Source organism: Neomonachus schauinslandi, chromosome 10 (genome assembly GCF_002201575.2).
Source record: "Neomonachus schauinslandi chromosome 10, ASM220157v2, whole genome shotgun sequence".
Taxonomy (NCBI): Eukaryota; Metazoa; Chordata; class Mammalia; order Carnivora; family Phocidae; genus Neomonachus; species Neomonachus schauinslandi.
In genome coordinates, this window is record NC_058412.1 from 98,290,410 (window position 1) to 98,312,588 (window position 22,179).

At 38.2% G+C, this 22,179-nt stretch overlaps 1 protein-coding gene and 1 pseudogene across 1 annotated transcript in view; one reads left to right on the forward strand and one right to left on the reverse strand.

Moving 5' to 3' along the window:
* The window catches only part of MACROD2 (mono-ADP ribosylhydrolase 2), a 2,055,604-nt gene that overhangs the window by 1,281,237 nt on the left and 752,188 nt on the right, over positions 1 to 22,179 (reverse strand). The gene's annotated exons all lie outside the window — the stretch shown is intronic.
* Positions 19,578 to 19,774, forward strand: LOC110590041 (annotated as a pseudogene).

Here is a 22,179-nt window from a genome sequence, read left to right on the forward strand (position 1 = left end):
GTCCCATTTAATGGTATTTTTGGCACTGAAGAAAATGCCTTAAAACTCAATGCCACTTTAGGTCAATAATATAAGGAGAATTACATAACCCATTTATTAATATGCTTCAACTAGTTTGTCACATCTTTAGGTATGACCAGTAATGAAGAATTTTGAATTCTCTCTTGTTTTAATAATTTAATGTTATCAATTGGAATAACTTTTGTTCTTACTGTATTTCAATGAAGAAAGGTAAAATGATTAGGGCCAATCAAGTAAGGAACTTAACAGTCTCAGCTACCATACTGACTCTTGGTGCCCACCCAGATCTGCTCAGCACGTGTTCTAGTACATGCTGTGATGTCCTACCCGGAGCATCTGCATCCCTCCTGAGGGCTTTATCTTGGGGACAGACCAAAAGTGCCATGAGTTAATACCCCAGGAAGCAGATCTCAGCTAAGCACAAATGTGGGTAGAGGATAAATATTCCTCATCCCTTGGCCAGGCAACTCTGAGGAGTACGCCATACTGTCTCCCAGAGGTCAGCAGCAGGACTGAGCTCCAGTGTTTCCAGTGGTGACCTGCTGGATAACGCATTCCTCACTGGCTTCCTCCCCTTTTCTGTCTCACTTTCCACTTCCTTACAAGCACTTCTTCCTGGGATCACCTCTCAATCCACTTGTCTCAGTATTCTGAAGAAACCCAGATAAGAAACTAACATTTATAGTGAAGCTAATATGTATAAGCCCTCTAAGGATTTTATATTCTGGTTTTCCTCCTACCTCAGTGCACATGCCTTTTCAGTGTCCTCCGCTGATCTCTCTTCTGCCTGACCTCTAAATGTTGCTATAGCATGGGACTCATCTGGGATGCCTTCTCTTTTCCATTTCCATTCTCTACCTATATGGTCTCACCCACTCATAGTGTTTATGTATCAATAACTCTAAAATTTCTGTTTTCAGCCCTGACTGATCCCCTAGACTCCAGATGCATATCTTCAGGTGCTGTTTAATATTCTCACCTAAATGGTACAAGGCCAAAACAGAACTCCTGATATCCCATCCAAAACCTGCTTTTCCTCCATCCTGCCCAACTCAGGAAATGGTGTCACCACCCATCAGTTACTCAAGTTAAAAACCTAGGATTTGGTGGCTCAGTTGGTTAAGCATCTGCCTTAGGCTCAGGTCATGATCTCGGGGTCCTGGGATTGAGCCCCCGGTCGGGCTCCCTGCTGAGCAAGGAGTCTGCTTCTTCCTCTCCTTTCACTCCCCATATCTAATCCATGAGCAGGTTATGTCAACTTTACCCTCAAAACATACTGTAAACTACCCATTGGTCCCCACATCTAGAATTACCACCTCATCTAAGCATATTTCTCCTCTGGGCTATTGCAGTGGTCGCCCACAAGTCTTCCTTCTACGTGCCATTTTCCACAGACTATCTCAAAAAAACATTTTTTAAAATTATTAAGTAAGCCATGGTGTTTCCTTCACTACACCTTTCAATGGCTTCCAATAATACTTACAAATAAAACCCAAACTTCTTGTCCTGGCTTACAAGGCTCCACAATTTCTGATCCTTTCCTTCTCCAATGTCTGTATAGCCTTCTCCTTAGATCATACGCTCATGTCTCACTGGCTTTTTTTCTGTTTCTTGAAAATAGCAAATTCATTCTTGCCCCAGAGCTTTTACCATATCTGCTTCCTTTGCCTTGAATGTTCTTCTCTGAGATCTTTGTATGGTTACCTCCTTCTTATTCAAGTCTCAGCTTAAATATATTCTCTTTATAAAGAACTTTAAAAACTATCTAACCTAATATAGTACCCAGTCACTATTTTATCACAGTAGGTACCACTGCTTTTTAAATGTTTATATCTTTTATATAGTTTATCTTCCTCTGAGAAGTCAATAATAGGAATTTTGTCTTATGGGGGCATCCCTAGCATCTAGAACATAAACTGACACGTGGCAGGCCTGTAATAAATTTTGTTGAATGAAATAAATGGCAGGAACTATCATCATCCTCATTTTGAAGGTGATGAAACTGAGACTTCAGGTAGTTATACAACTTGCTCAGGCCAATAGAGGCAGAGATTGTTACATAAATCAAATCAGTCTAACCCAGAGCTTATACTTTTAACCACTATACCAAATTCCTCTATATCTGGGGGGGGGGGGGTAAGAGAATATGAATTTGAAAACAAAAGCAAAAACAAAAAACCTTAGTCCAAGAACTTAATGCATCCCTTTTTACAGAGTGCCTGTTTTTAAAAGACTCAGCATGTTTGAATTATTCTGAGACCTATAAAACCATCCATAGCTCTTAAGAAATAAATCTTATTCTTTGTGTTATGTGGGTATACTAAGAAGAAAGGAAAGGAAAGCTATCTTAGTTCTCATCCTCTACACAAGTCTACTAAGAGATAATTCAACAGTTTAAACAACAGGATACTATTTCAGACAATTTCTCATGGGAAAACTAAAAGACTCCAGATTATAATACAACATAATTCATTTTGCATGGAAACCATTAGAAGAACAGTCATGTTCAGTAATATTTCCTTTATGAGAATGAAACTGCAGTTAACACATATGTATATAATTTGGAATCAGAGTCACAATGCTCTGCACACCAAGGGATATGAGTAGATATTTATATTGTGTGAAAAGCTGACTAGCATCAAAATGGAAATACTCATAAAAATGTATATGAGGAAACTGAGCTAAAATTACCCAGTGGACAATAGACATTTAATGCAAAGTCTTCTAAAATTATTTTGATATGTCTTATAATGAGATTCTGGCATGTTGGGTTAACAAATTCTGTCCAAGCTTTCTAAGAAACAAGAAATTTAATCACCTTAAAGGAGAAATTCAAGGAATAAAGAAATATCAAGTCTTCACCAGGAGGAGGTAAACATATTTTTATAATTCTTATGATAATAATAACAAAAGGAATATTAGCTTTCATGTTAGATTCCAAAACAGTGACTGGCAACGGCACAAAACCACATTATTTAGTCAGTGTTTTATCTCTTCTGCCCTCTTTCCTAGCCCCTTAATTTCCAATGAATAGAGTTGCAAAACATCATAATCAAATACACACACACACAGTGAATATATATCACGGTCTTTTGTAGTTCCATACAAATTTTAGGATTGTTTGTTCTAGTTCTGTGAAAAATGCTGTTGGTATTTTGATAGGGATTGCATTAAATCTGTAGATTGCATTGGGTACTATGGACATTTTAACAATATTTGTTCTTCCAATCCGTGAGCATGGAATATCTTTCCATTTGTTTGTGTTGTCTTCAATTTCTTTCATCAACATTTTATAGTTTCCAGAGTACAGTTCTTTCATTTCCTTGATTAAGTTTATTCCTGGGGTATTTTATTATTTTTGGTACAATTATAAATGAGATTGTTTTCTTAATTCCTCTTTCTGCTGCTTCATTATTAGTAATGTATAGAATTGTTGAATCACTATATTGTACATCTGAAACTAATATAACACTGTATATTAACTATACTGGAATTAATACACACACACACACACACACACGGGAACAAATTTAATGTATATAAGGCATGCTCCTGGAGAAGAAACCGAGGACCAGATAATGAGTGCCAGGGCAGACATTATAACCCAGAACCTCTGATTCTCAGTTCAGCAGTCTTTCCTTCTTATCACAGTCACCACACAAAGAAGGTAGCACACAAGTACATATTCTTTGTGTCATTTTCCTTATTCTACCTTGCTTTGGATGTCCATGGCAATAGGAATGTTGAAAAATCTGAGTTTAAGCCACTTAAAAAAGCATTAAATGCTGAGAATTAAAAGGAAGGTGCTTGGGTTGTGATTTTAACCTACAAGGTGGTCATATAAGGCAATGCTCCCACCAACTATCTCTGGTGGCCGCTGTCAGAGACCAAAGTCAGATTAATATAAGCTGACAAGTCATTTTCTATGATCTTGGGTTCTTATTAATATCATTTGATCTGATATAAAATATCTATCTTTTCTCTGCAGATCATAGAGTCAGATATTATCACTCAAAAGAGATGGTTATGCAGAAAGTGCTAGTCAGAGGGACAGAAAAGATGTGGCATCAGCAAACTAACTTGACTCAGATGCATGAGGATCATGAGCTCTACAGTCTGACTGACAGGAACACCAGGAAGAATGACAAAGGAGGTGAGCAGGCATAATGTTTCCCCTGTGTAATTTCTGCATGGTCGACTCACATGCCTGTCAAGAAATTATATATCATTTATATACTAAAGCTATTTCTATACCTTTGCTCTAAGGAAATATGAGAGTTTAGGTTAAAGATTATATGTATAGGGGCACCTGGGTGGCTCAGTTGGTTGAGCGACTGCCTTCGGCTCAGGTCATGATCCTGGAGTCCCTGGATCAAGTCCCGCATCGGGCTCCCTGCTCGGCAGGGAGTCTGCTTCTCCCTCTGACCCTCCCCCCTCTCATGTGCTCTCTCATTCTCAAATAAATAAATAAAATCTTTAAAAAAAAAAAGATTATATGTATATAATACACAACTTCATTTCCAGTTTACTCATAAGCTTGTTATATAATTTTTGGTATTTTTAAAAGAATTTTATTGATTTTGATATTTCACTAGGTTTCATAACCAATATGGCTTCTTAAGTGGCAACTGGGTTCTACTTGAGCTGATAAGAAAATTTAAGATTGATGAGAAGATACAGGGCTTGATATCAGCTGCACCAGATGTATTTCAATAAAAGAGTAAATAAAAAACTCATGGTCTACCAAACATTCACTGAATGCCTACTATGTGAAAAGCCCGGGAAGTTCCAGTGATAAAACACTACCATCAAGTTTTACAATCCACTTATGATGATTAAGCTTAATATAGGAGAAGAGATAAAGGCCTTAAGTGAATTATTATAGACAATGCATTAAGTACTGAGGAAGAAGCAGTTAATTTTAATTAGAGGTGAAAGCAAGGGAAACTTCATAAAAGAGATGACATCTATTTTGAGACGAAAGGACAAAGGAGGGTTGGAAGAGGTGTGGGCGGGGAAACAGAGAGAAAGTCAAATGTGGTGAGTGCCTTTGTGCCACATGCTATGCTAGAAACCTAATCTAGATGATTCCAATTAATCCCCCAATAATACTACTGTCACAGACTCCATTATTGTTCCCAATTATTCACCCTCATCCTTTTATCTTTTTTCCTATGCATTTCCTTCCATTAGGGGTGGATTTTATTTCCCTACCCAGTGATGTGACATCCACAGGGCAAAATGGTGCAAAGACTTGAATCGTACTTGCACAGTTGGACAATTGGACTTTTTACCATCCCCATGAGAAAAACAATCCTTGTATCTCACTGATCCCCCAAAGTATGGGAGACCTGTGGAGAAATCCTAAGCTGAGTTCAGCACCTGGAGGTGAGACCAGCCAATCCATAGATGCATGAGAAATAACATTTATTTTATGCCACTGAGTTTTTGTGGTTGTTGGTTACATTATTGTGCCAATAGCTAATTGATATACCTGTACAGAGTTAGGAGCTAAGCTTCACAGGGAAGAATTTGTTTGCCCAAGGTTACCTACTTAGTAGGAGAAAGAGCCCAGTGTAGAATTCTGGTGTGTCACAGACCTAAGTTTACATTCTTTATATCACAGTGACCCTTAATAGAAGGGGAGAATTAGACAGAAAGGTACTGCAAGGTTAGGGCAATGGAGGTAGGAAGAAAAAGCCCACCTTGGTTGAAATTGTCTAAGATAGTCATGGGGTTATTAGGAAGATAAATGTGGTCTAAATTTAGGAGTGTTTTGAATGTCAAGCTTAGAAATTTCAACTTCATTTTAAGGACATGAAAAGCCATCAAAATGTTTTGAATATGGAAGCAACCTACTAAAGTAAGAATTCAGGAAGCTCCATTAAGTCCATACATTTAGTGGGATCACTCACAGGATTTTGCAGTAATCTAGGCAGTCAAACAATAGACACTAAATAATTATTTCTCATGTTTACGCCAAGATTAACTGTGCTTGCCCCAGTAGACACTCCTTATAGAACTGAAAGATATACTTCTATTTTAAACACATCTTCTAGATTGATCTAAATGTAAATATACTCCACAAGTTTTAACTTTCAATTTATTTCAGCATATCTTTCATCTAATATTTATCAATTCATTATGTGTATATGCAGATGCATCCAGCAATTTGTAAATGTGGTTAAAAGAAGTTGCTTGGCAGCTGGGAAATGAATCAATCTAAAAAAACATAACTCTACTGCCTTTAGGCTAAAACACTAACTAAAGGAGGAAATGACTATAATATGACAACTGTATCAACCAAAACAGCAAATTACTCACGATGAATGTTCAATGCCTGGTTGGTGGGAGACCTTCCCCAAACCAACTGTGCCAAGGGCTTACAAAGAGGAAATACATATTTTTAAATTTACTTACTTCCTTTAACAAAAAGTAATTCACTCAATCTACTCAAAGCATAACTACATATGATATATTAACTGAATCTATTAGAAGTACTGCAATTTGGTATAAAGATCAATTAGGTATATAGTCATAATATAACACTGTTATATTATAGTTTGTGGTTTTTACTGAAGCCTAAGACTTACAAGTATCAAATTATTATACCCATTTTATAGTCATCACTATATAGGAGAAAAATATCAATAAAAGTTGATATTGTGGGCAAAAAGGGGCTCTGAAATGAGATTTTCAAGTAGAAGAGCTTATTTTTCTTTGGAATATGTAATAAATACTTAGATTCAGACATAAAATAGCTATTTTTTTAAGTGTAGAAAGTATGAGCATTCTAGACAAGAGGCTATCATTTCCTCTTTATATTTTTTTATTTAAAGAAAACAAAGACAAAAAGAATGAATAAACCTAAATAAAAGAAACGTGTGTTAGAGCTGAACTTCCTTTTTCTGTGGTGAGACTGTGTCCTTACCAGAGAATTATATTACTTATTCTATAATTTTCTGGAAAAGTTTCCAAACAATACAATTTTGTTTCTCGTAATGATTTCCTAGAAATTCAACTATCAAGCATGACTGTTTCAGGCTGCTCTGATTCTCTGATAATTTAAATTCCTAAACAAGGTTTCCATGCAGGAAACCATGATTTGTGTTGAACGAGAACCCAGACTCCATGAGTTATAGGATCTTCAGTTCCTTCTACCAGCCTGAAAGGCATAGACTGGTTGGATTTCTGGGAACAGACTGTATGTGAGTGCTGGGGGTTCTGCACCACTGAATAAGGGGGAGGCTAAAAGATATCTACTCACCGACCAGCTTCTCTCTCTGCCTCAGTCTTATTACACTGATGTCCGAACCACATAGACTACAGTGTTTCCTCTAATACTCTGTCCTCTTGTAATGTTGACATATTAATATATACACATACATATAAATTCACATATATTGTATATATATGTGCATGCTTGAGTGTGTGTGTGTATTTTTTTTGAAAGGTACTATCTTGGACTATGTATTTAGGGAGAATAATTACTCCTTCCTGCTTTATATATCATTCTGCTTTCTCATCTGGCTCCAACTAGCTTCAGCTAAGTCCACAGTTATTTCCACAGGTCAAAAGCCATGAAGGAACCTTTCCAAATCTCTGGCCCCTGGCTTTCTAGGAACCCAGGCAAGTAACTGAAAATCACCTCCCAATGTCCCAGTGACTCAAGGGTCAGTTCTCCTACCTGTCTTCAATCTTTCCCCACTTCCCCAAAGCTCCACTTCGTTATCCTCTTGTTGGTCATCTTAAATCTTGAGGGAAATGAAAATTTAATCCTCTCTCTGCAAAAGGTTAGGCACTCCTCAGTTAATGAATAGCTATCCCTTAAGGGTGTTTGGAAATGTTAAACGAAAAACCACATGAAAGGTATTCAATATAGCAATCTGCTAATAACTTAGAGATTAGAAAATGAAAATAAAGTATAGCATTTTATAAGATTTTTAAGTGAATACTTTTGCTTTAAGACCTAATATTTCAGTTTTTTAAAGGAAAGAAATATTTGAAGTTCATTAATATTTACTCCTACCACCCACATCCAGTTTCACCTCCCTCCCCCATCCCCCTCCCCCAACACACACACACAAACAGCCCTTAAGAGAAGGGACAGACAGACAAAAATTTTGATAGACACATCCTGAATAACTTGCTGATGATTGTGCAAGAAATAAACATATCAATTATGCAAAGAACTATAAAATTCCAAAGCAAAACAGAAAAAAAACACAGTATAATTTCTGTATTTCAAATTTTACAGTACTTTGTTTACAGTACTTTTATTAAATTAACTATTTTTATTCAGTGTAGAAAAATAGAGCTTTCATAGGCAGGTTAGTTTACATAAAATGAGGATTTCTAGAGTCGGTGCATATAATAATACTCAACGTATCTTTTTGTTTTAAATTTTAAAAATAAATTATGGGTTTTCATTTCTTACTCAATGAATGAAACTTTCATAAATCATCCAAAGTAAAGTTTCTTTCATTTCTTATTTCTTATTTCATTTCATTTTCATTTCATTTCATTTCTTCTTGTCAGCTGACACTCAAGATTAAACATGGTTTTAGGACATGTTGCAAATTTCTTTTCAGAAACCAGAAGTAAAAAGCCTTCACCTGCATCTCTAAAAAACAAAGCCAATTAATATGCCAGGTTCCTTTCCCCCTCCGAATATAATGGAGCCTGTGCTTAGAGCAGAGCTAGGAAGCTGGTCCCGCTCATCAGCATATTATAATACCTCCTGACAGCCTCACACACTCCCTCATCAACATCATATTGTTTCAATTACACATTTTTTTTTACCCACTTCACATGTTAAGCCACCTTTACTTCTATCTCACTTAGAGCTGCGGTATTAACTACATTTTTCCAACGATAGATGGATTTTCTGCAAGTCAGAAACTGAAAAAAATCACTAACATTATATTGTTCCAGGCCACAAAAGAAAGAGGAAAAAGCAGGAGGAGAAAGAACCTTGGTGGATTTTAAAGAAACAAATAATCCCTCCCCACAAAAGCCTGACCCTCTGAACCAATGGCAGAAAGAATTAATAAGTGGCTGCAGCACAGGATGGGGTCCCTCTGCCAATGAAATGGAAATGGTCTTTTCAAGAAATGTTGGAGCCTGCTCACTCCCCTGTGATCATCCTACCAGTTCTGCTCCACCTTGCAAGGGTAATGAAGCAAGGTCTTTGATTCTGCCAGCAAACCATTGGAAAAAAAAACAAAACAAAACAAAATAAAGGATGGGCCTGAAAAGATGAACTTTAATTTAGCAAACACCATAGAGACATGTCCCAAGACAACTGCCACCTCATGTAAAAAATGTCTTCGGTTTAGGTCATGAAGAGAAATTTCGATACAGTAAAGCAAAATCATTCCAAAAGAGCATGACTCTTAGGATGCGGCTGTTTTCTTTGGAAAAACTCTAAGCCGACTAAAGGAAAACTCCCTCATCTCACTACAGAGTCCACCTTTCAGAAATAATTATAATTGCATGAATATATAGTGTTCAGAGAGCTGAGTTATGAGAGTAAGTTTTCATAGCAACAGAGCAGGTTGGAAATCAGAATGTAACAGATTTCTTGGTGTTTGGATGATTTATGAAAGTTTCACATTCCCTTCCTCTCAAATTGACATTTCATCCTGATTGGTTAAGTATCATTTTTCTGTTTTAGCAGCAAAAGGATCCTGAATAATGTAGTTGCAGTTGGATTGTCTTTAAGTGAATTCCAAGTTGTGTGATTTCTGTGTTTTCTCACTCTCAGTTTATGTTTAACTTAAAAACTACAACAAAAATTGTTCCCTTTTGTCTCACAGACCCTAAACCTTACTTTAAAATCTGTAAAAACTAGAAATCCTGCCTTGTTTTGGTTCTCCTAAGGCTCAGAAAGCTTGACAATGTCTGAGCGGATAGGACAATTGGAAAGAGGGCCATATTTTTTCTCCAGAGGTTCTGGACATTTTGGTGCAACTTTATATCCCAATAGGATGTTTGCTGACATCTAGGTTGGAAGGATGTGAGGCAGACCAAAAAGTGTAATCTTAGCCCTATTGCTAACATATCAGTCTATAATTTGAGACTATAATTCTACCACTGACTATGTAACATTTCCTTTTTTTAAAAAAATCAATGCCAAAGGTATTTAAAAATAATATTTCCAATAACTGAAGCCTTCAAATACAGAAATTTTCAAAATCATCCTAGATTTTAATCACAGTTTGTCACACACACCCCCCTCCACAAACACACTACATATTTAGTAAGAGTCTACTAGGGACTAGGCATATGCTAGATTCTGAACTTCAGTGGAAAGCAAACCAAACTGTGGTCTCTGGGGGAAAACCAACAATAATCAAATAATTAGATAAAGGTAGAAATTGTACATATAATAAAAGCAACAAAGGAGAGAGAGATACACACGGCTATGAGATACTTCAATGAAAAATTTGACCCTAGTCAAGGAGGTCTTGAAAGAAGATTGGGTTGATCTGAAAGATAGGTAGGAATTCACCAGACAGTGAGGGGAAAGAAGAGCATTTCAGGAAGAGGAGATACCATATGCAAAGGACCTACAGTGGGAGGGAGTGTGATAAACACAAAGAAGAGGATACTTTTTTTTTTTTTTAAATCCAACATGCCTAGAGAAAAAGGGTGAACAAGGTGGAAGATAAGACCAGAGAGAGAGTGGAAAGCCACACCTTGTAGGCCATGTTTAAGGGTAGGACACAGAAATGAAAATAAGAATACTATTACAGGCCATATTGAGAGTTTTTGTTGGAGGTTACAAGCAAATGATGTATTACAAAGATCACTCTGGCCACGGTGAGGTGACTGGATGGGGAGATGAGCTGGGGGCTCTTAGTATGCAGCAGGCTAAGCAGCAGTGTTGAGAAGTATACATGGTGAACTCAGGGTCTGCCCCACTGCAGGAGACCTACACGAGCGGCCTCACTCTTGTAGACATTCATCCTCTCTCCTCCACTGCCTGAACACTTCTCTTTTTTTTTTTTTTTTTAAGATTTTTTAATTTATTTATTTGAGAGAGAGGATGAGAGGAGAGAGAGAGCACATGAGAGGGGGGAGGGTCAGAGGGAGAAGCAGACTCCCCGCTGAGCAGGGAGCCCGATGCGGGACTCGATCCCGGGACTCCAGGATCATGACCTGAGCTGAAGGCAGTCGCTCAACCAACTGAGCCACCCAGGCGCCCTGAACACTTTTCTTAAAGCACAACTCTATGGAACCTTCCTATTTCTGTCCACTTGCCTCACCTTTAGAGCAACAGGTTCAGACTATGCTGGCCCTCAACAGCTGATACAGTGACTTCAACCTACTTCTTAGCTCACATCTCTCCTTTCTATTTGTCCAAGTTCTTCTCTATCCAAAATGGTTTACTTATCTCCTTGTTGTTGTTTGTATCCTTGGACCCACTTGGGATAACCTTTGTCTCCTGCTTTGCTGCCTCTTTACACTTGTGTTCTGGCCTGAATTAACCTCCCACCTTTGTCCTTTACTTTCTAAATTCTGCCCATCCATTCCCATCCAGATTAAATACCTTCCTTGTGTTCTGTTAAGAATTCCAGTAAAGGGACGCCTGGGTGGCTCAGTTGGTTAAGCGTCTGCCTTCGGCTCAGGTCATGATCCCAGGGTCCTGGGATCGAGTCCCACATCGGGCTCCCTGCTCTGCGGGGAGCCTGCTTCTCCCTCTGCCTCTGCCTCTCTCTCTCTCTATCTCTCATGAATAAATAAATAAAATCTTTAAAAAAAAAAGAATTCCAATAAAGATCGCTCAGTTTCTTCCACACGCATTTCATGTTATTTGACAATTAATCATGACTTGTTCTGTGCTGTATAAAATTATTAATTGATAAGAGCTGCCTTTAGCTTTTCATATGTATATGCTTTATTTCTTCATCTAGCTAATAAGGTGCTGGTGGCAAGGCACATGCCATGTATTTCTTTCTTTCTGCCTCTCTTAGTACCGGCACAATGCTTTGTACATTTGCAGGTTGTCAGTGGATAAGCATGGCTTAAAGTTTGCTCTGAGATATGCTTTACCTTTACCTATGTCAGTAGGAAGGGGTTTTGGAGGTCTACACACACTCTAATCAGATTTGCAAAATTCACAGAGTAACATGTGGCAAAATTGCCAGAGTAATATCAACCGTGACTCTGCAATAACTGTGGTTTCACCAACAAACAAAAAAGAGGTTTGGGAGTCACAAATAATATGGATTCAAATCCTGGTTCACCCACTTATGCTGTAAGAGATCTCTAACCAGTTCCTCATCTCTCTAAGATTCTATGTCTTCATCTGAAAGATGGGGATAGCCATAGCTACCCAGCATACTATATGTAAAGATGTAAGTCTCAGCACTTAGAAAGCTGTGTGGTCATTACTGTTCGCAGAAAAAGTGAATACTTTCTCCTCAACTCTTTTTATCACTTCTACTCTATATATGTAAATGCATTTCATGTGCAAGTTCAGACAAATGCACGCACACACACTTCTTTTAGTCCTTCCTTTAGTCTCATTTTGTAACTGCACTGACTTCTCAAATCTATCATCATTTTTTTTTTTCTTTTCTCTCTTTCTTTTGTGCACCTGAAATAGGGTTGGCGCACACCCACCCCTGCCAGGGCCACCAGCCCTGGCGTCCCCTGCAAATATTTATTGGGGGCCACAGGTGGGGGGCATGGGGTGGCCGGTGGGGGAACCCCATGCCCTGGCCTTGCCTCCCCTCCCTGCCACCCGCTCCTAGTTATTATTATTATTTTTTTTAACCACCATGTGATTAAGGTCGGCACTGCCTCCCCCGACCCGCTCAGCAATGGGAAATGAATTGGCTTGTCTAGCCCCCAGCTGGGTGCTATCCAGCCCCCCACTCTGGGCTCTGGGGTAGGTGGCCAAGGGGACTGGGTGGCTGGGGCTCGGGCACCCCACCCCTCCACCACTGGAGGTCCCACCAGGCTATTAAAGGGGAATGTTACTCCAAAAAAAAAAAAAGAAAGAAAGAGAATTTTTCTCTCTTTCTTTATTTGATGAATACCTAACAATAAGACTTTGGAAATCACAACTGGAAAAATACAACCACCATTGACAACCTTTTCAATATACGGTTACATTATTGAATGTAAACAGGAAGGGTAAGAACTTCTACAAAATTCCCTTTTCTTTTGTCCAGTAATCAAACATCTCTGTACTGAGCCATTAATCCCTCTATTGTATGCTCTTCCCCACAGTCGAATTGAGTAAGATTAGAAAGCAAGAGAAAAAAAAAAACAGTTGAGAGATTAGGAGACAGTGACAATTCAAACTCACAAAAAGTTTCTGAATGCCCAAGAAACAAGAAAGGTTGGCCTTTCTCATTAAAATCTTTTTGAATTGGTGCAAAGTCTGAAACCATCATGTAATGTTTATTTGTAACTTTTGTGTACTGAGGTGTGGAAAAATAGTCAAATCAAGATTGGCCCCATTTGATATTAGCTTCTCTAAATGTCCCAACAAGGACTAATCACTTAAAGAAATGTAGGTATGCAAGGCATTCAATATGTATCAGGTGTGAGAAAAAGAAAGAGAGAATGATAACCAATTCCAATTGTCAGTATCTATCACTTTTTAGATACGCAATATTTAATGTCACATGAAAACAAGCAAGCGCTGCTATATGGCTGCTTACTAATAAATCTATTATTTTAAATAACGCATACTAATTTTTATGTATCACTGGCATTCAGATACATAAATTCCATTAAAAAGAATTTCTCTATATGGAAGTGTAGGAATGAAATCAATGTGTATTTTTAATCCAAAGAGATAGACATTTGACTAATTTATGTGATTCTAACCTGGGGGCATATTAAAAAAATAAAACCCTCAAAATTTTAGCATAATAGACCCAACCTTGAAAAGATATATGTAAAAATTCCCTGAATCTATTAGTCTTTCATTATTATTGTTATTTTAAAGAATTCTCTAGTTTCATTAAACTTCTGACATGAAAAAGTGAGTGTTTCATACAGATGGAAGAGGTCTGGGCAGCACTTAAGTAGCCAACTAAAGGTGGCTTAGCTAGCTCCAAAGTGATTCCTATTAGAATGAAAAATAAATAGACTAAGTGCCAAACTCAAAAACTATTCTCTTACAGAGATAAACTGTAAGTGCTCTACAGAAAGTGAAAACAGCTCTCTGGGGAATGCTTGGGATTTGGGCAAAAGAACAATGCAACTGTTTCAGTAAGTCAAGTGGAAATACTTGGGGGAAGGGAGGAGTTTAGGAGTTACCAGAAAGGGCAGAAGACTTGCCAGAGAGCAAGGCTAGAGCTATGGACCCCATTTAGTTCACTGACCATGCAGACAAACACTAGGTCAGTTCTGATAGGGAAACGAAGAAACCTCATGATGGATATGGACCCCATTTGTAACAGGGAGGCTAATTATATTTGTTAAGTCTCTGGCAATATACCTAGTCTTAAGATTAATAACATCTTTCAATGTTTCAAGAAAAATGAGTTTCTTCAACATGACTAATAATTCATACACTCTGCTTTTGCAAAACCTATATAATAATTAACTTGGATGTTTCTAACTTCTTCAACAACACTGAAAATTATTCCTCAAGAACTACAGAATGAAGATGAAGACATGATTCATTCCTCTTTTCTTTCAATTAAAAAAAAGCTGAAATTGACATCAAAAGGATTGTTTAGAAGTTGTAATTATGCTTTAGCAAGAGACTCCAATAAATCAAAGATGGCTGTCTATTCTGAACAAACATCCAGGAAGAAAACTTGTGACCCACTCCAGAGAAATCTGAGCAACTTTCTCAATTCTTAGAGTACAAACAAGTCTCAGCTCAAATTTATAACCTGGTACTAAACTTGGGTATAATTTAGGAAAAGATAAAAATGATTGCATGCTTTCTCTCAATTTTAACTCCAAAATACTTGGTAGGAAAATCTATCCATTTGGGAGAAGCTAATATGGAACCCTCTCAGACAGATGGCAGAAGCTGATTAATAAGACTGTGAGCCCTTAGGTGAGGAGCCTATGAGGACTCCACTTTTAAAATATAATTGTATGCCTAGATGTGGAGGCAGAAAGTGGATTATCAATTATGAAAAATATTTACTGAGCTCAATGGCATTTGTTTGTTTAGAAAGTTTTTTTTATATATATACTGGCAGTTAGAATTAATGAATGAGTAGGTAAAAGTAGTAAAAATGAAACTAAATAATATAAAAGTGTAATAAGTTGCACTGTATGGACAAAGCAACAGAACACAAAATGGCAATGAGGAGAGAGTGTCCCAAAGAGGTAGAAACTAGGGTCAAACCCAGTATGTCAAGAAAACTGTATTTCTGAATCATATTAAAAGATACCTTAACGTTTAAATTTTCCCTGAAGGGAGTCTCTCAGTCATAATATGTAAAAATCTGAAACTTGAGCTGCTCTTCTATGAGTATTTATTGAAGCAATAACTATTTTAGGAATTCTACATATATGGCAATGAACCCCATGCTTATCTCTTTTTTCCCATTATACAAGATGAAATTGCAAACCAAATATTTACTGCACCCTTACTGTGAACTTGATTTTTAAAATGCTATTTAAGGCATTAAATTTGATGTTTTACAAGTTCAGTTAAAGGGGCTTATTGAATATTTATTGACTGTCACCAGCCCAAGACTGAGCAAATAAAATGGGAATACATGTTCAGATGGGCAGGGCTTCATCCCCAGCCCTAACACATGCTGGGTTTTCCTATTGATTGCGGTATCCATTTTTATCAACTAAGTATAGCTGAAGCCTCTGCTTAGGCCATTCCAGGACTTCTTTACTTCCTCATTCTCAGAGGCAGTCAAGTTGTAAATTTTCTTCTGACTGATGCTGTCCCTAGATCTGTCCTATACTAAGTTTCTTTACATTAGATCCAATATCACTCAGCTCAGTCAAGAGCTATTTCTAACTCTGTCTGGCATGAAGAAATATATAAATGGACATAAATATAGCTGATCAATTAAGAAATGTGTTTATAAAGTGAATTTTAGACTATAACATATTTATCCAACTTCAGAAAAAGTGGGGTTAGACTCCAGTGAATTTCCAGAAAACTGGATTTTAAATGTTAAAGGTCAAAACTTCTAATTGTTAGAACAACTTTAGAGCAGCATAATCCTAAAAGATACTATAATATTTCTGTTAAATAATCAGAGTGTAATGTATATTATACATTAATAATGGAGTCAGTAGGTATCATAGTATGGTTTTTCAGCTTTCTGGTTACTCCTCTGGGATCCAAACATCAGCCCACCTCTAGCTGCAGTCAATCACCCTTTACTAACAATATTCTTTTCCCTATTTATTGTTTCTAATTTGTGGAAGGTTGAGAAATTTGATGCCAAGCCTATTTAATTTGAATCTAAATACATATAAATTGAATCAGAATAATAGCCTGAGGCAATCTCTAAAGAGGAGACTCTCAGGATTTAGAGAATATTTGCTTTTAGACACCCAAATACCCTCTTTACTTCATGTATGAGTGTATGTATGACAGAGAGACCGAGAAACAAAAAGAGATTTGAGTGTGCATATGTGTGAGACAGTGTGTATGAACGTGTATCCTAGAACCATGTGTAAAAGACTTTGCCCAAGCCAGACTCCATGCTCCTCTCTTAGGGATGTCTTTTAGAACCAAAAAAACAAACAAAAAAACCCCCACAAAACTCTAAAGTTAGAACTTATTCCATAAAAGTATCTTAATTTTTTTTCAGTATTTTGATCCATATCCCCCCAATTAGCCCTTTCTTTTAAAGATACAGAACCCAGAAAGACATTTTTAAATGAAAAAATTCATTCCATTATAACTAGAGACGAGCCTTGAAAACTGATTTGAGGCTCTACATTTCTCTACATAATCTTGGTTAGGACTGATGTAGGCATCTGCCTTTGCCCATTTCTTCTTATGATGGATTTGCATGCTAGCAAGAAGGTTGTCTTGATGTTTGAAGTTGAAGACTTGGCCACAAAACAAAGTAAAAACAGAATGCTCATAGGAGCCCCACGTTCTAACCAATAATGCAAACAAGTCTTTCTCAGGCAATGCAGATGATCACTAGATAAGAAATGGCCATCATAAACTGTTCTGCAGGAAAGCCTGAACTGAAAAATAACAATATATATTACTTTGACATGTACCTCTAATTAGCAATGGGCTCATAGGCAATCTCCTAACAATCTGTTTCCATGTTCTTATTTATAAAATTCAGATAATAGCAAATAGGGAGTTACCAAGAATCAGCAAACTACAGTCCCCGGGCCATATCTGCTTGCCACCTGTTTTTGTAAATAAAGTTTTATTGGAACACAGATGCATCCCTTCATTTATATTGTCTTTGGCTTCTTTGACACTACAGGGGGCAGAGCTGAGTTAGCTACAAAAGAAACTGAATGGTCCACAAAGCCAAATACGTTTACTATCTGGCCCTTTACAGAAAAAAAAATGTCCGCCCCTGGTATATATTACACTATAAGGTTGTCAGGAAGATGAAATGTCATAATAAACAGTAAAGTGACAGAAATGCTACCGCTAGCTAATACTGATATGCTTAGTGAGTTTCAGGTACTGTGGTAAATGTCATACATGTCATCTCATTTAATCCTCTGAACAATCCTAATGTGTCTGTTTTATAGATGAGGAAACTAAAGTCCAGAGCTCAGTAATTTCCTAAGCATATACAGCTGGTTACATGAAAAGCCAAGGCTCAAATCAAGGTTTCCAAATCTAGAGAGTTCTTTACCACTAGGCTATATTACCTTCCTATAACTAGAAATTTCTAGTTGTTAGACATATGAGCATTTTTATTAACTCGAATGCTATTATCATTGTTTTTTTTTTAAAGATTTATTTATTTGAGAGAGCGAGAATGAGAGAGAGAGAGAGTACATGAGAGGGGGGAGGGTCAGAGGGAGAAGCAGGCTCCTCACTGAGCAGGGAGCCTGATGCGGGACTCGATCCCAGGACTCCGGGATCATGACCTGAGCCGAAGGCAGTCGCTCAACCAACTGAGCCACCCAGGCGCCCTATTAGCATTGTTTTGATGTAGAATCAAAATGTACCCGGCCCGTAGCATGCAGTCGGAGACGGTGCCCCTGCTGCAGAACGGCCAGCACGCCCGCGGCCAGCCGTCAGCCTCGGGAACAAGGTCCCTGCAGGCGCAGCGTTCCCAGCCTGTGCACATCCTCGCTGTCAGACGCCTGCAGGAAGAAGACCAGCAGCTCAGAACCTCGTCTCTGCCGGCCATCCCCAACCCCTTCCCTGAGCTCTGCGGCCCCGGGAGCCCGCCGGTGCTGACGCGGGGCTCCTTACCTCCAAGCCAGGCAGCTGCGAAGCAGGTGAGCACGCGCCCCTGGTTCGAGCGCCAGGCCGCCTGGCTGTGGCAGGCGAGTATTTGCTCTCTCACCCTGGAAGGGGCTCAGCACTGAAAGCTACAGTAAAACTAAAAATCAAGACAGCTCTAGGGAGGCAGGACAGAGTGATACATTTTCTCTACCTAACAGAAACACAGTCCCAGCCTTTATACCTTCAGAAAGAAAACAGTCTTCTGTGGAAATGTTAAGATGTAATATATATGTAAAAAAAAAAAAAAAATACAGAATTCTGTGCAAATTTTTTCATATTTAGAACCAGTATACCTTGGTTCTAATGCAGGGAACCTCAACAAAACTACTGGACCCTGTCTCTATGGGTCTCCTGGGTGAGAGGTAGGCTTTTGCTCTCAGTGCTCTTCCATGAAAGCTTCTGGACTCTGCAAAGATCAGGAAGCTCATTCCACATGGCTGCCACCTCAGTCTTTTAGAGGCTGATTAGAATTACGATCAATCCTACATTGTCACATGTTTCAGAGAGGAATAAACAAATGCATAAAATCTCACATCCTCTTCTTTCACTCTTGCCAACCCTGTCCGTCCTGTCAACTGAGAGAAAAAAGAGAATAAAAAGGAAAGAGGGGAAGAAGAAAAGAGAATTTGTGCCTTAGATCTAAATTTTAGCTCCTAGATTTCTGCATCCTATTTTGTGAACTCCATATGTAGGGTATCATGTATTTATTCTCCTTATTTCAGGCAGCTTTTCCACAGCAGCACCAAATAAGTTAAAATTAGAATGAAACCTGAATTGAAAGAGGAACCTTTCAGCAATTGTGCCCTGCAGTCTCCTGCGCTGCTTGCTTTCTGCCAACAAAAGGAGATCATCTGTGATGAACTCTGGAGACAACCGGAGGGACAGTGATAAAGTCCATTTAGGAAGAATAAAGCAGAGCAAACGGGGAGGCCTCTTCTGCCCAACCAAGTTGTGCACAGTTTGAAAAGAACTGAATCCGAGAAATAAGCTTTTGGTAATATAGTTTACAAAATCAATACTCACTAAACAGGTTCAAACAAATGACAAATAGAGTGCTACACTGTTGAGGGTGGAAGAAAAGTTTCCCTGTTTTTGGAGGCCGGGTCACCTTTACCGGACCCGGAAGGCAAGGTTTGGCTCTGGCAACCGCGCTGCCATGTGGTTCGAGATCCTGCCCGGGATCGGCATCATGGCCATGCACTTGGTCATGCGCACATCCACAGGTTCAGTAAGGGGGGCAAGGAAAAAAGGGTTGCCTATTATCCGTATCAGTGGAGTTTGATGCAAAGAGATAGGTGGGTCTTTGGAGTTAATCGTTACCATGTGTCAAAGGGTTTGGAGAATATCGATTAAGGAAGCATTTTCCTGATTGATGAAAAATAACTCAGTCATACTCCTCTACCCCTTCTAGATGGTTATGCAGTGTATTAATGTAGTGCATAATAAAAACAAAAAAAGTAAAAAAAAAAAAAGTTTCCCTGTTTTTAACTCTCGGAATAAATAATAATGCCCTCAGTTGCTGAAAGTCTTGGAAGACAGAGGCCACAAGTACTAGTCCTCATTTCACAAAGAAAGTAAAAACGGGAGGCTCAGCATTTACGTTGAGGAGAAGAAATAGTCATTTGCTAAACAAAACCATAAGCTGTCAGTTTCACTCACTTGAATTCATCTACCAGCTTTTAACCGTATGAGATATTTAACCAAAATAAAATAGAGAATTTTAATATTTAAAATTTGTATTTCAATCAGGTGGATTCCAAAAAGAGAGAGAGAGAGCAAGGAAACAAAGAAACAAAGAGACTTCATCTCACGGGGAAAATGTGGAAAAAATATTTGAAGCAAAACATCTGGAATCATTAATACTTGAGTTCGTTTTTAAATTCATATAATTTTGACAATAAAACAATGCTATGGATAAATTTAGAATTAAAAGGACTAGATAAAAATTGAAAATTCAAATTGCTACTTCCCCACACATTTGTATTCCCACTTATTTCTGCCAATTTGCCTGAAATGTTCTGAAAGTGTGACCAGAGAGAGCATTTCTTTATATTACCCCTATAACAAACTGGATGGCCTGGTCTGTAACCTTCTGACTGCCAGGCCCTCAGGAGGTCACCAAGAACTACAAGACTAATGGAAAGATAATTAAAAGGCAAAGAAACTGAAGAAGAGAGAAGAGATGCCTGACATCTGCAAAATCTGGCCTGGGGGGTATGGGCCTATTAAGACTACATTATTCATTCAATGAAGACTTACTCCATGTGTATATTCTGTGCTAGTTTCACCCTAGGCACTGAGGAACATCAAAAATAAAACCAAAGCAACACAAGAAAGAGTTCCTGACTTTTGGCAGTCCATCTTATGATTGGAAGGAGGAGGGACACAATGGTAAGAACATGAATCATTACATGCAGTCTTGCATTTAACTGGTCCTGACGACAAATGCCATGAGGGTCCAGAGCAGCTTTATGAGCATGAGCTCCAGTAGGCCAGAAAGAACCTTTGAAACCTATGGAATTGGGCTAGAGGTAGAAGAAGAGACAAGATTTGAATAGATGCATATCTTTATTTGGGTTTCCCCTTTTAAGAAGCCCTTGAGATAAGCTCAGATTACAATGGTGGGGGGGGGGTGAGGAATAAGGCAGAAGAAGGAAAGGGACAATCAAGAGTGTGGTTATCATGTCAGATACCACTGAGGATAACTGAAGCCCGATGCCCCTTGAGGAGTCTGAGGGTCACATGGTTCAGAATTGCCCTGTCCAGGAACTCTGTCTCTCTCCAAGAGAGCTGGAGTATTTACACAGTGGAAAAGGGAATAAGAAGCTGAGGGACCAAAAGGACCAAATGCCTGGAACTCTGGAATTAGGAATGGGTCCCATATTCAGGGGAAGCCTCGGGGTGCCCTGCAGACTTTGTTTGGCCTGTGGATCATTTAGTTCAATGCTGAGCAGGTGTGTTAACATTAAAGAAAATCTGGCCAAGCCTTAACTCAGATGGTCTTGTGCTAGAAGAAATAGTAAGAAAAGAATCTACGACTAAAAATTTCCCATCTTTGGTTGAGAAAAATGAGATTCAGAGTTCATTAATGTATTGTTTTATGGCATAAAACTAGGCTAGAGCACAGCTGGGGAGAAAATCCAGGTCTCTTGCCTCTTAGCTCAGAGTTCCCTTTATTCAACCTCACATAAACCTCACATTTATTTGTTGGGACTTCATAAAGCATATAATATAATTTAGCAATATAATTTATTATTAATCATTGTCTCATAGTAATGCACTTGCTGATTCTTTCCTTTAATTCTCAAATTAAAGGAAAGTATAGTCCATGGCCCTCCCAGTCAGCAATCCACTTGAGGCACATGGATAGGAGTCAAAAGGGGTTTCAGCATTGTTTATAATAGGAAAATATTGGAAACCACCTAATCAACCTTGATAGGAAAAAGAACACATAAAATATGGCATATCTGTAAGACAGAATTAAATACAGTAGCTAAAAATGAATTACAGCTAGATAAATCACTATGGAGAGGTTTCAAAATATAATATTGGATGAAAAGGTGAAGAAACAGTATAATTTGTATGATGAGGCCTTATGTGTACATTTAAACACATAAAACTATAGTGTATAAGGTTTATGGTTATTTCTAAATCTGTGGTAGAAATAAAAAAAAAATACAGTCTAGAAGGTTTTATATCCAGCTGTTAGTAGTGGTTGCTCTGGGCAAGGAATGGGAAAGAGGAAAGGAAGGAATGGG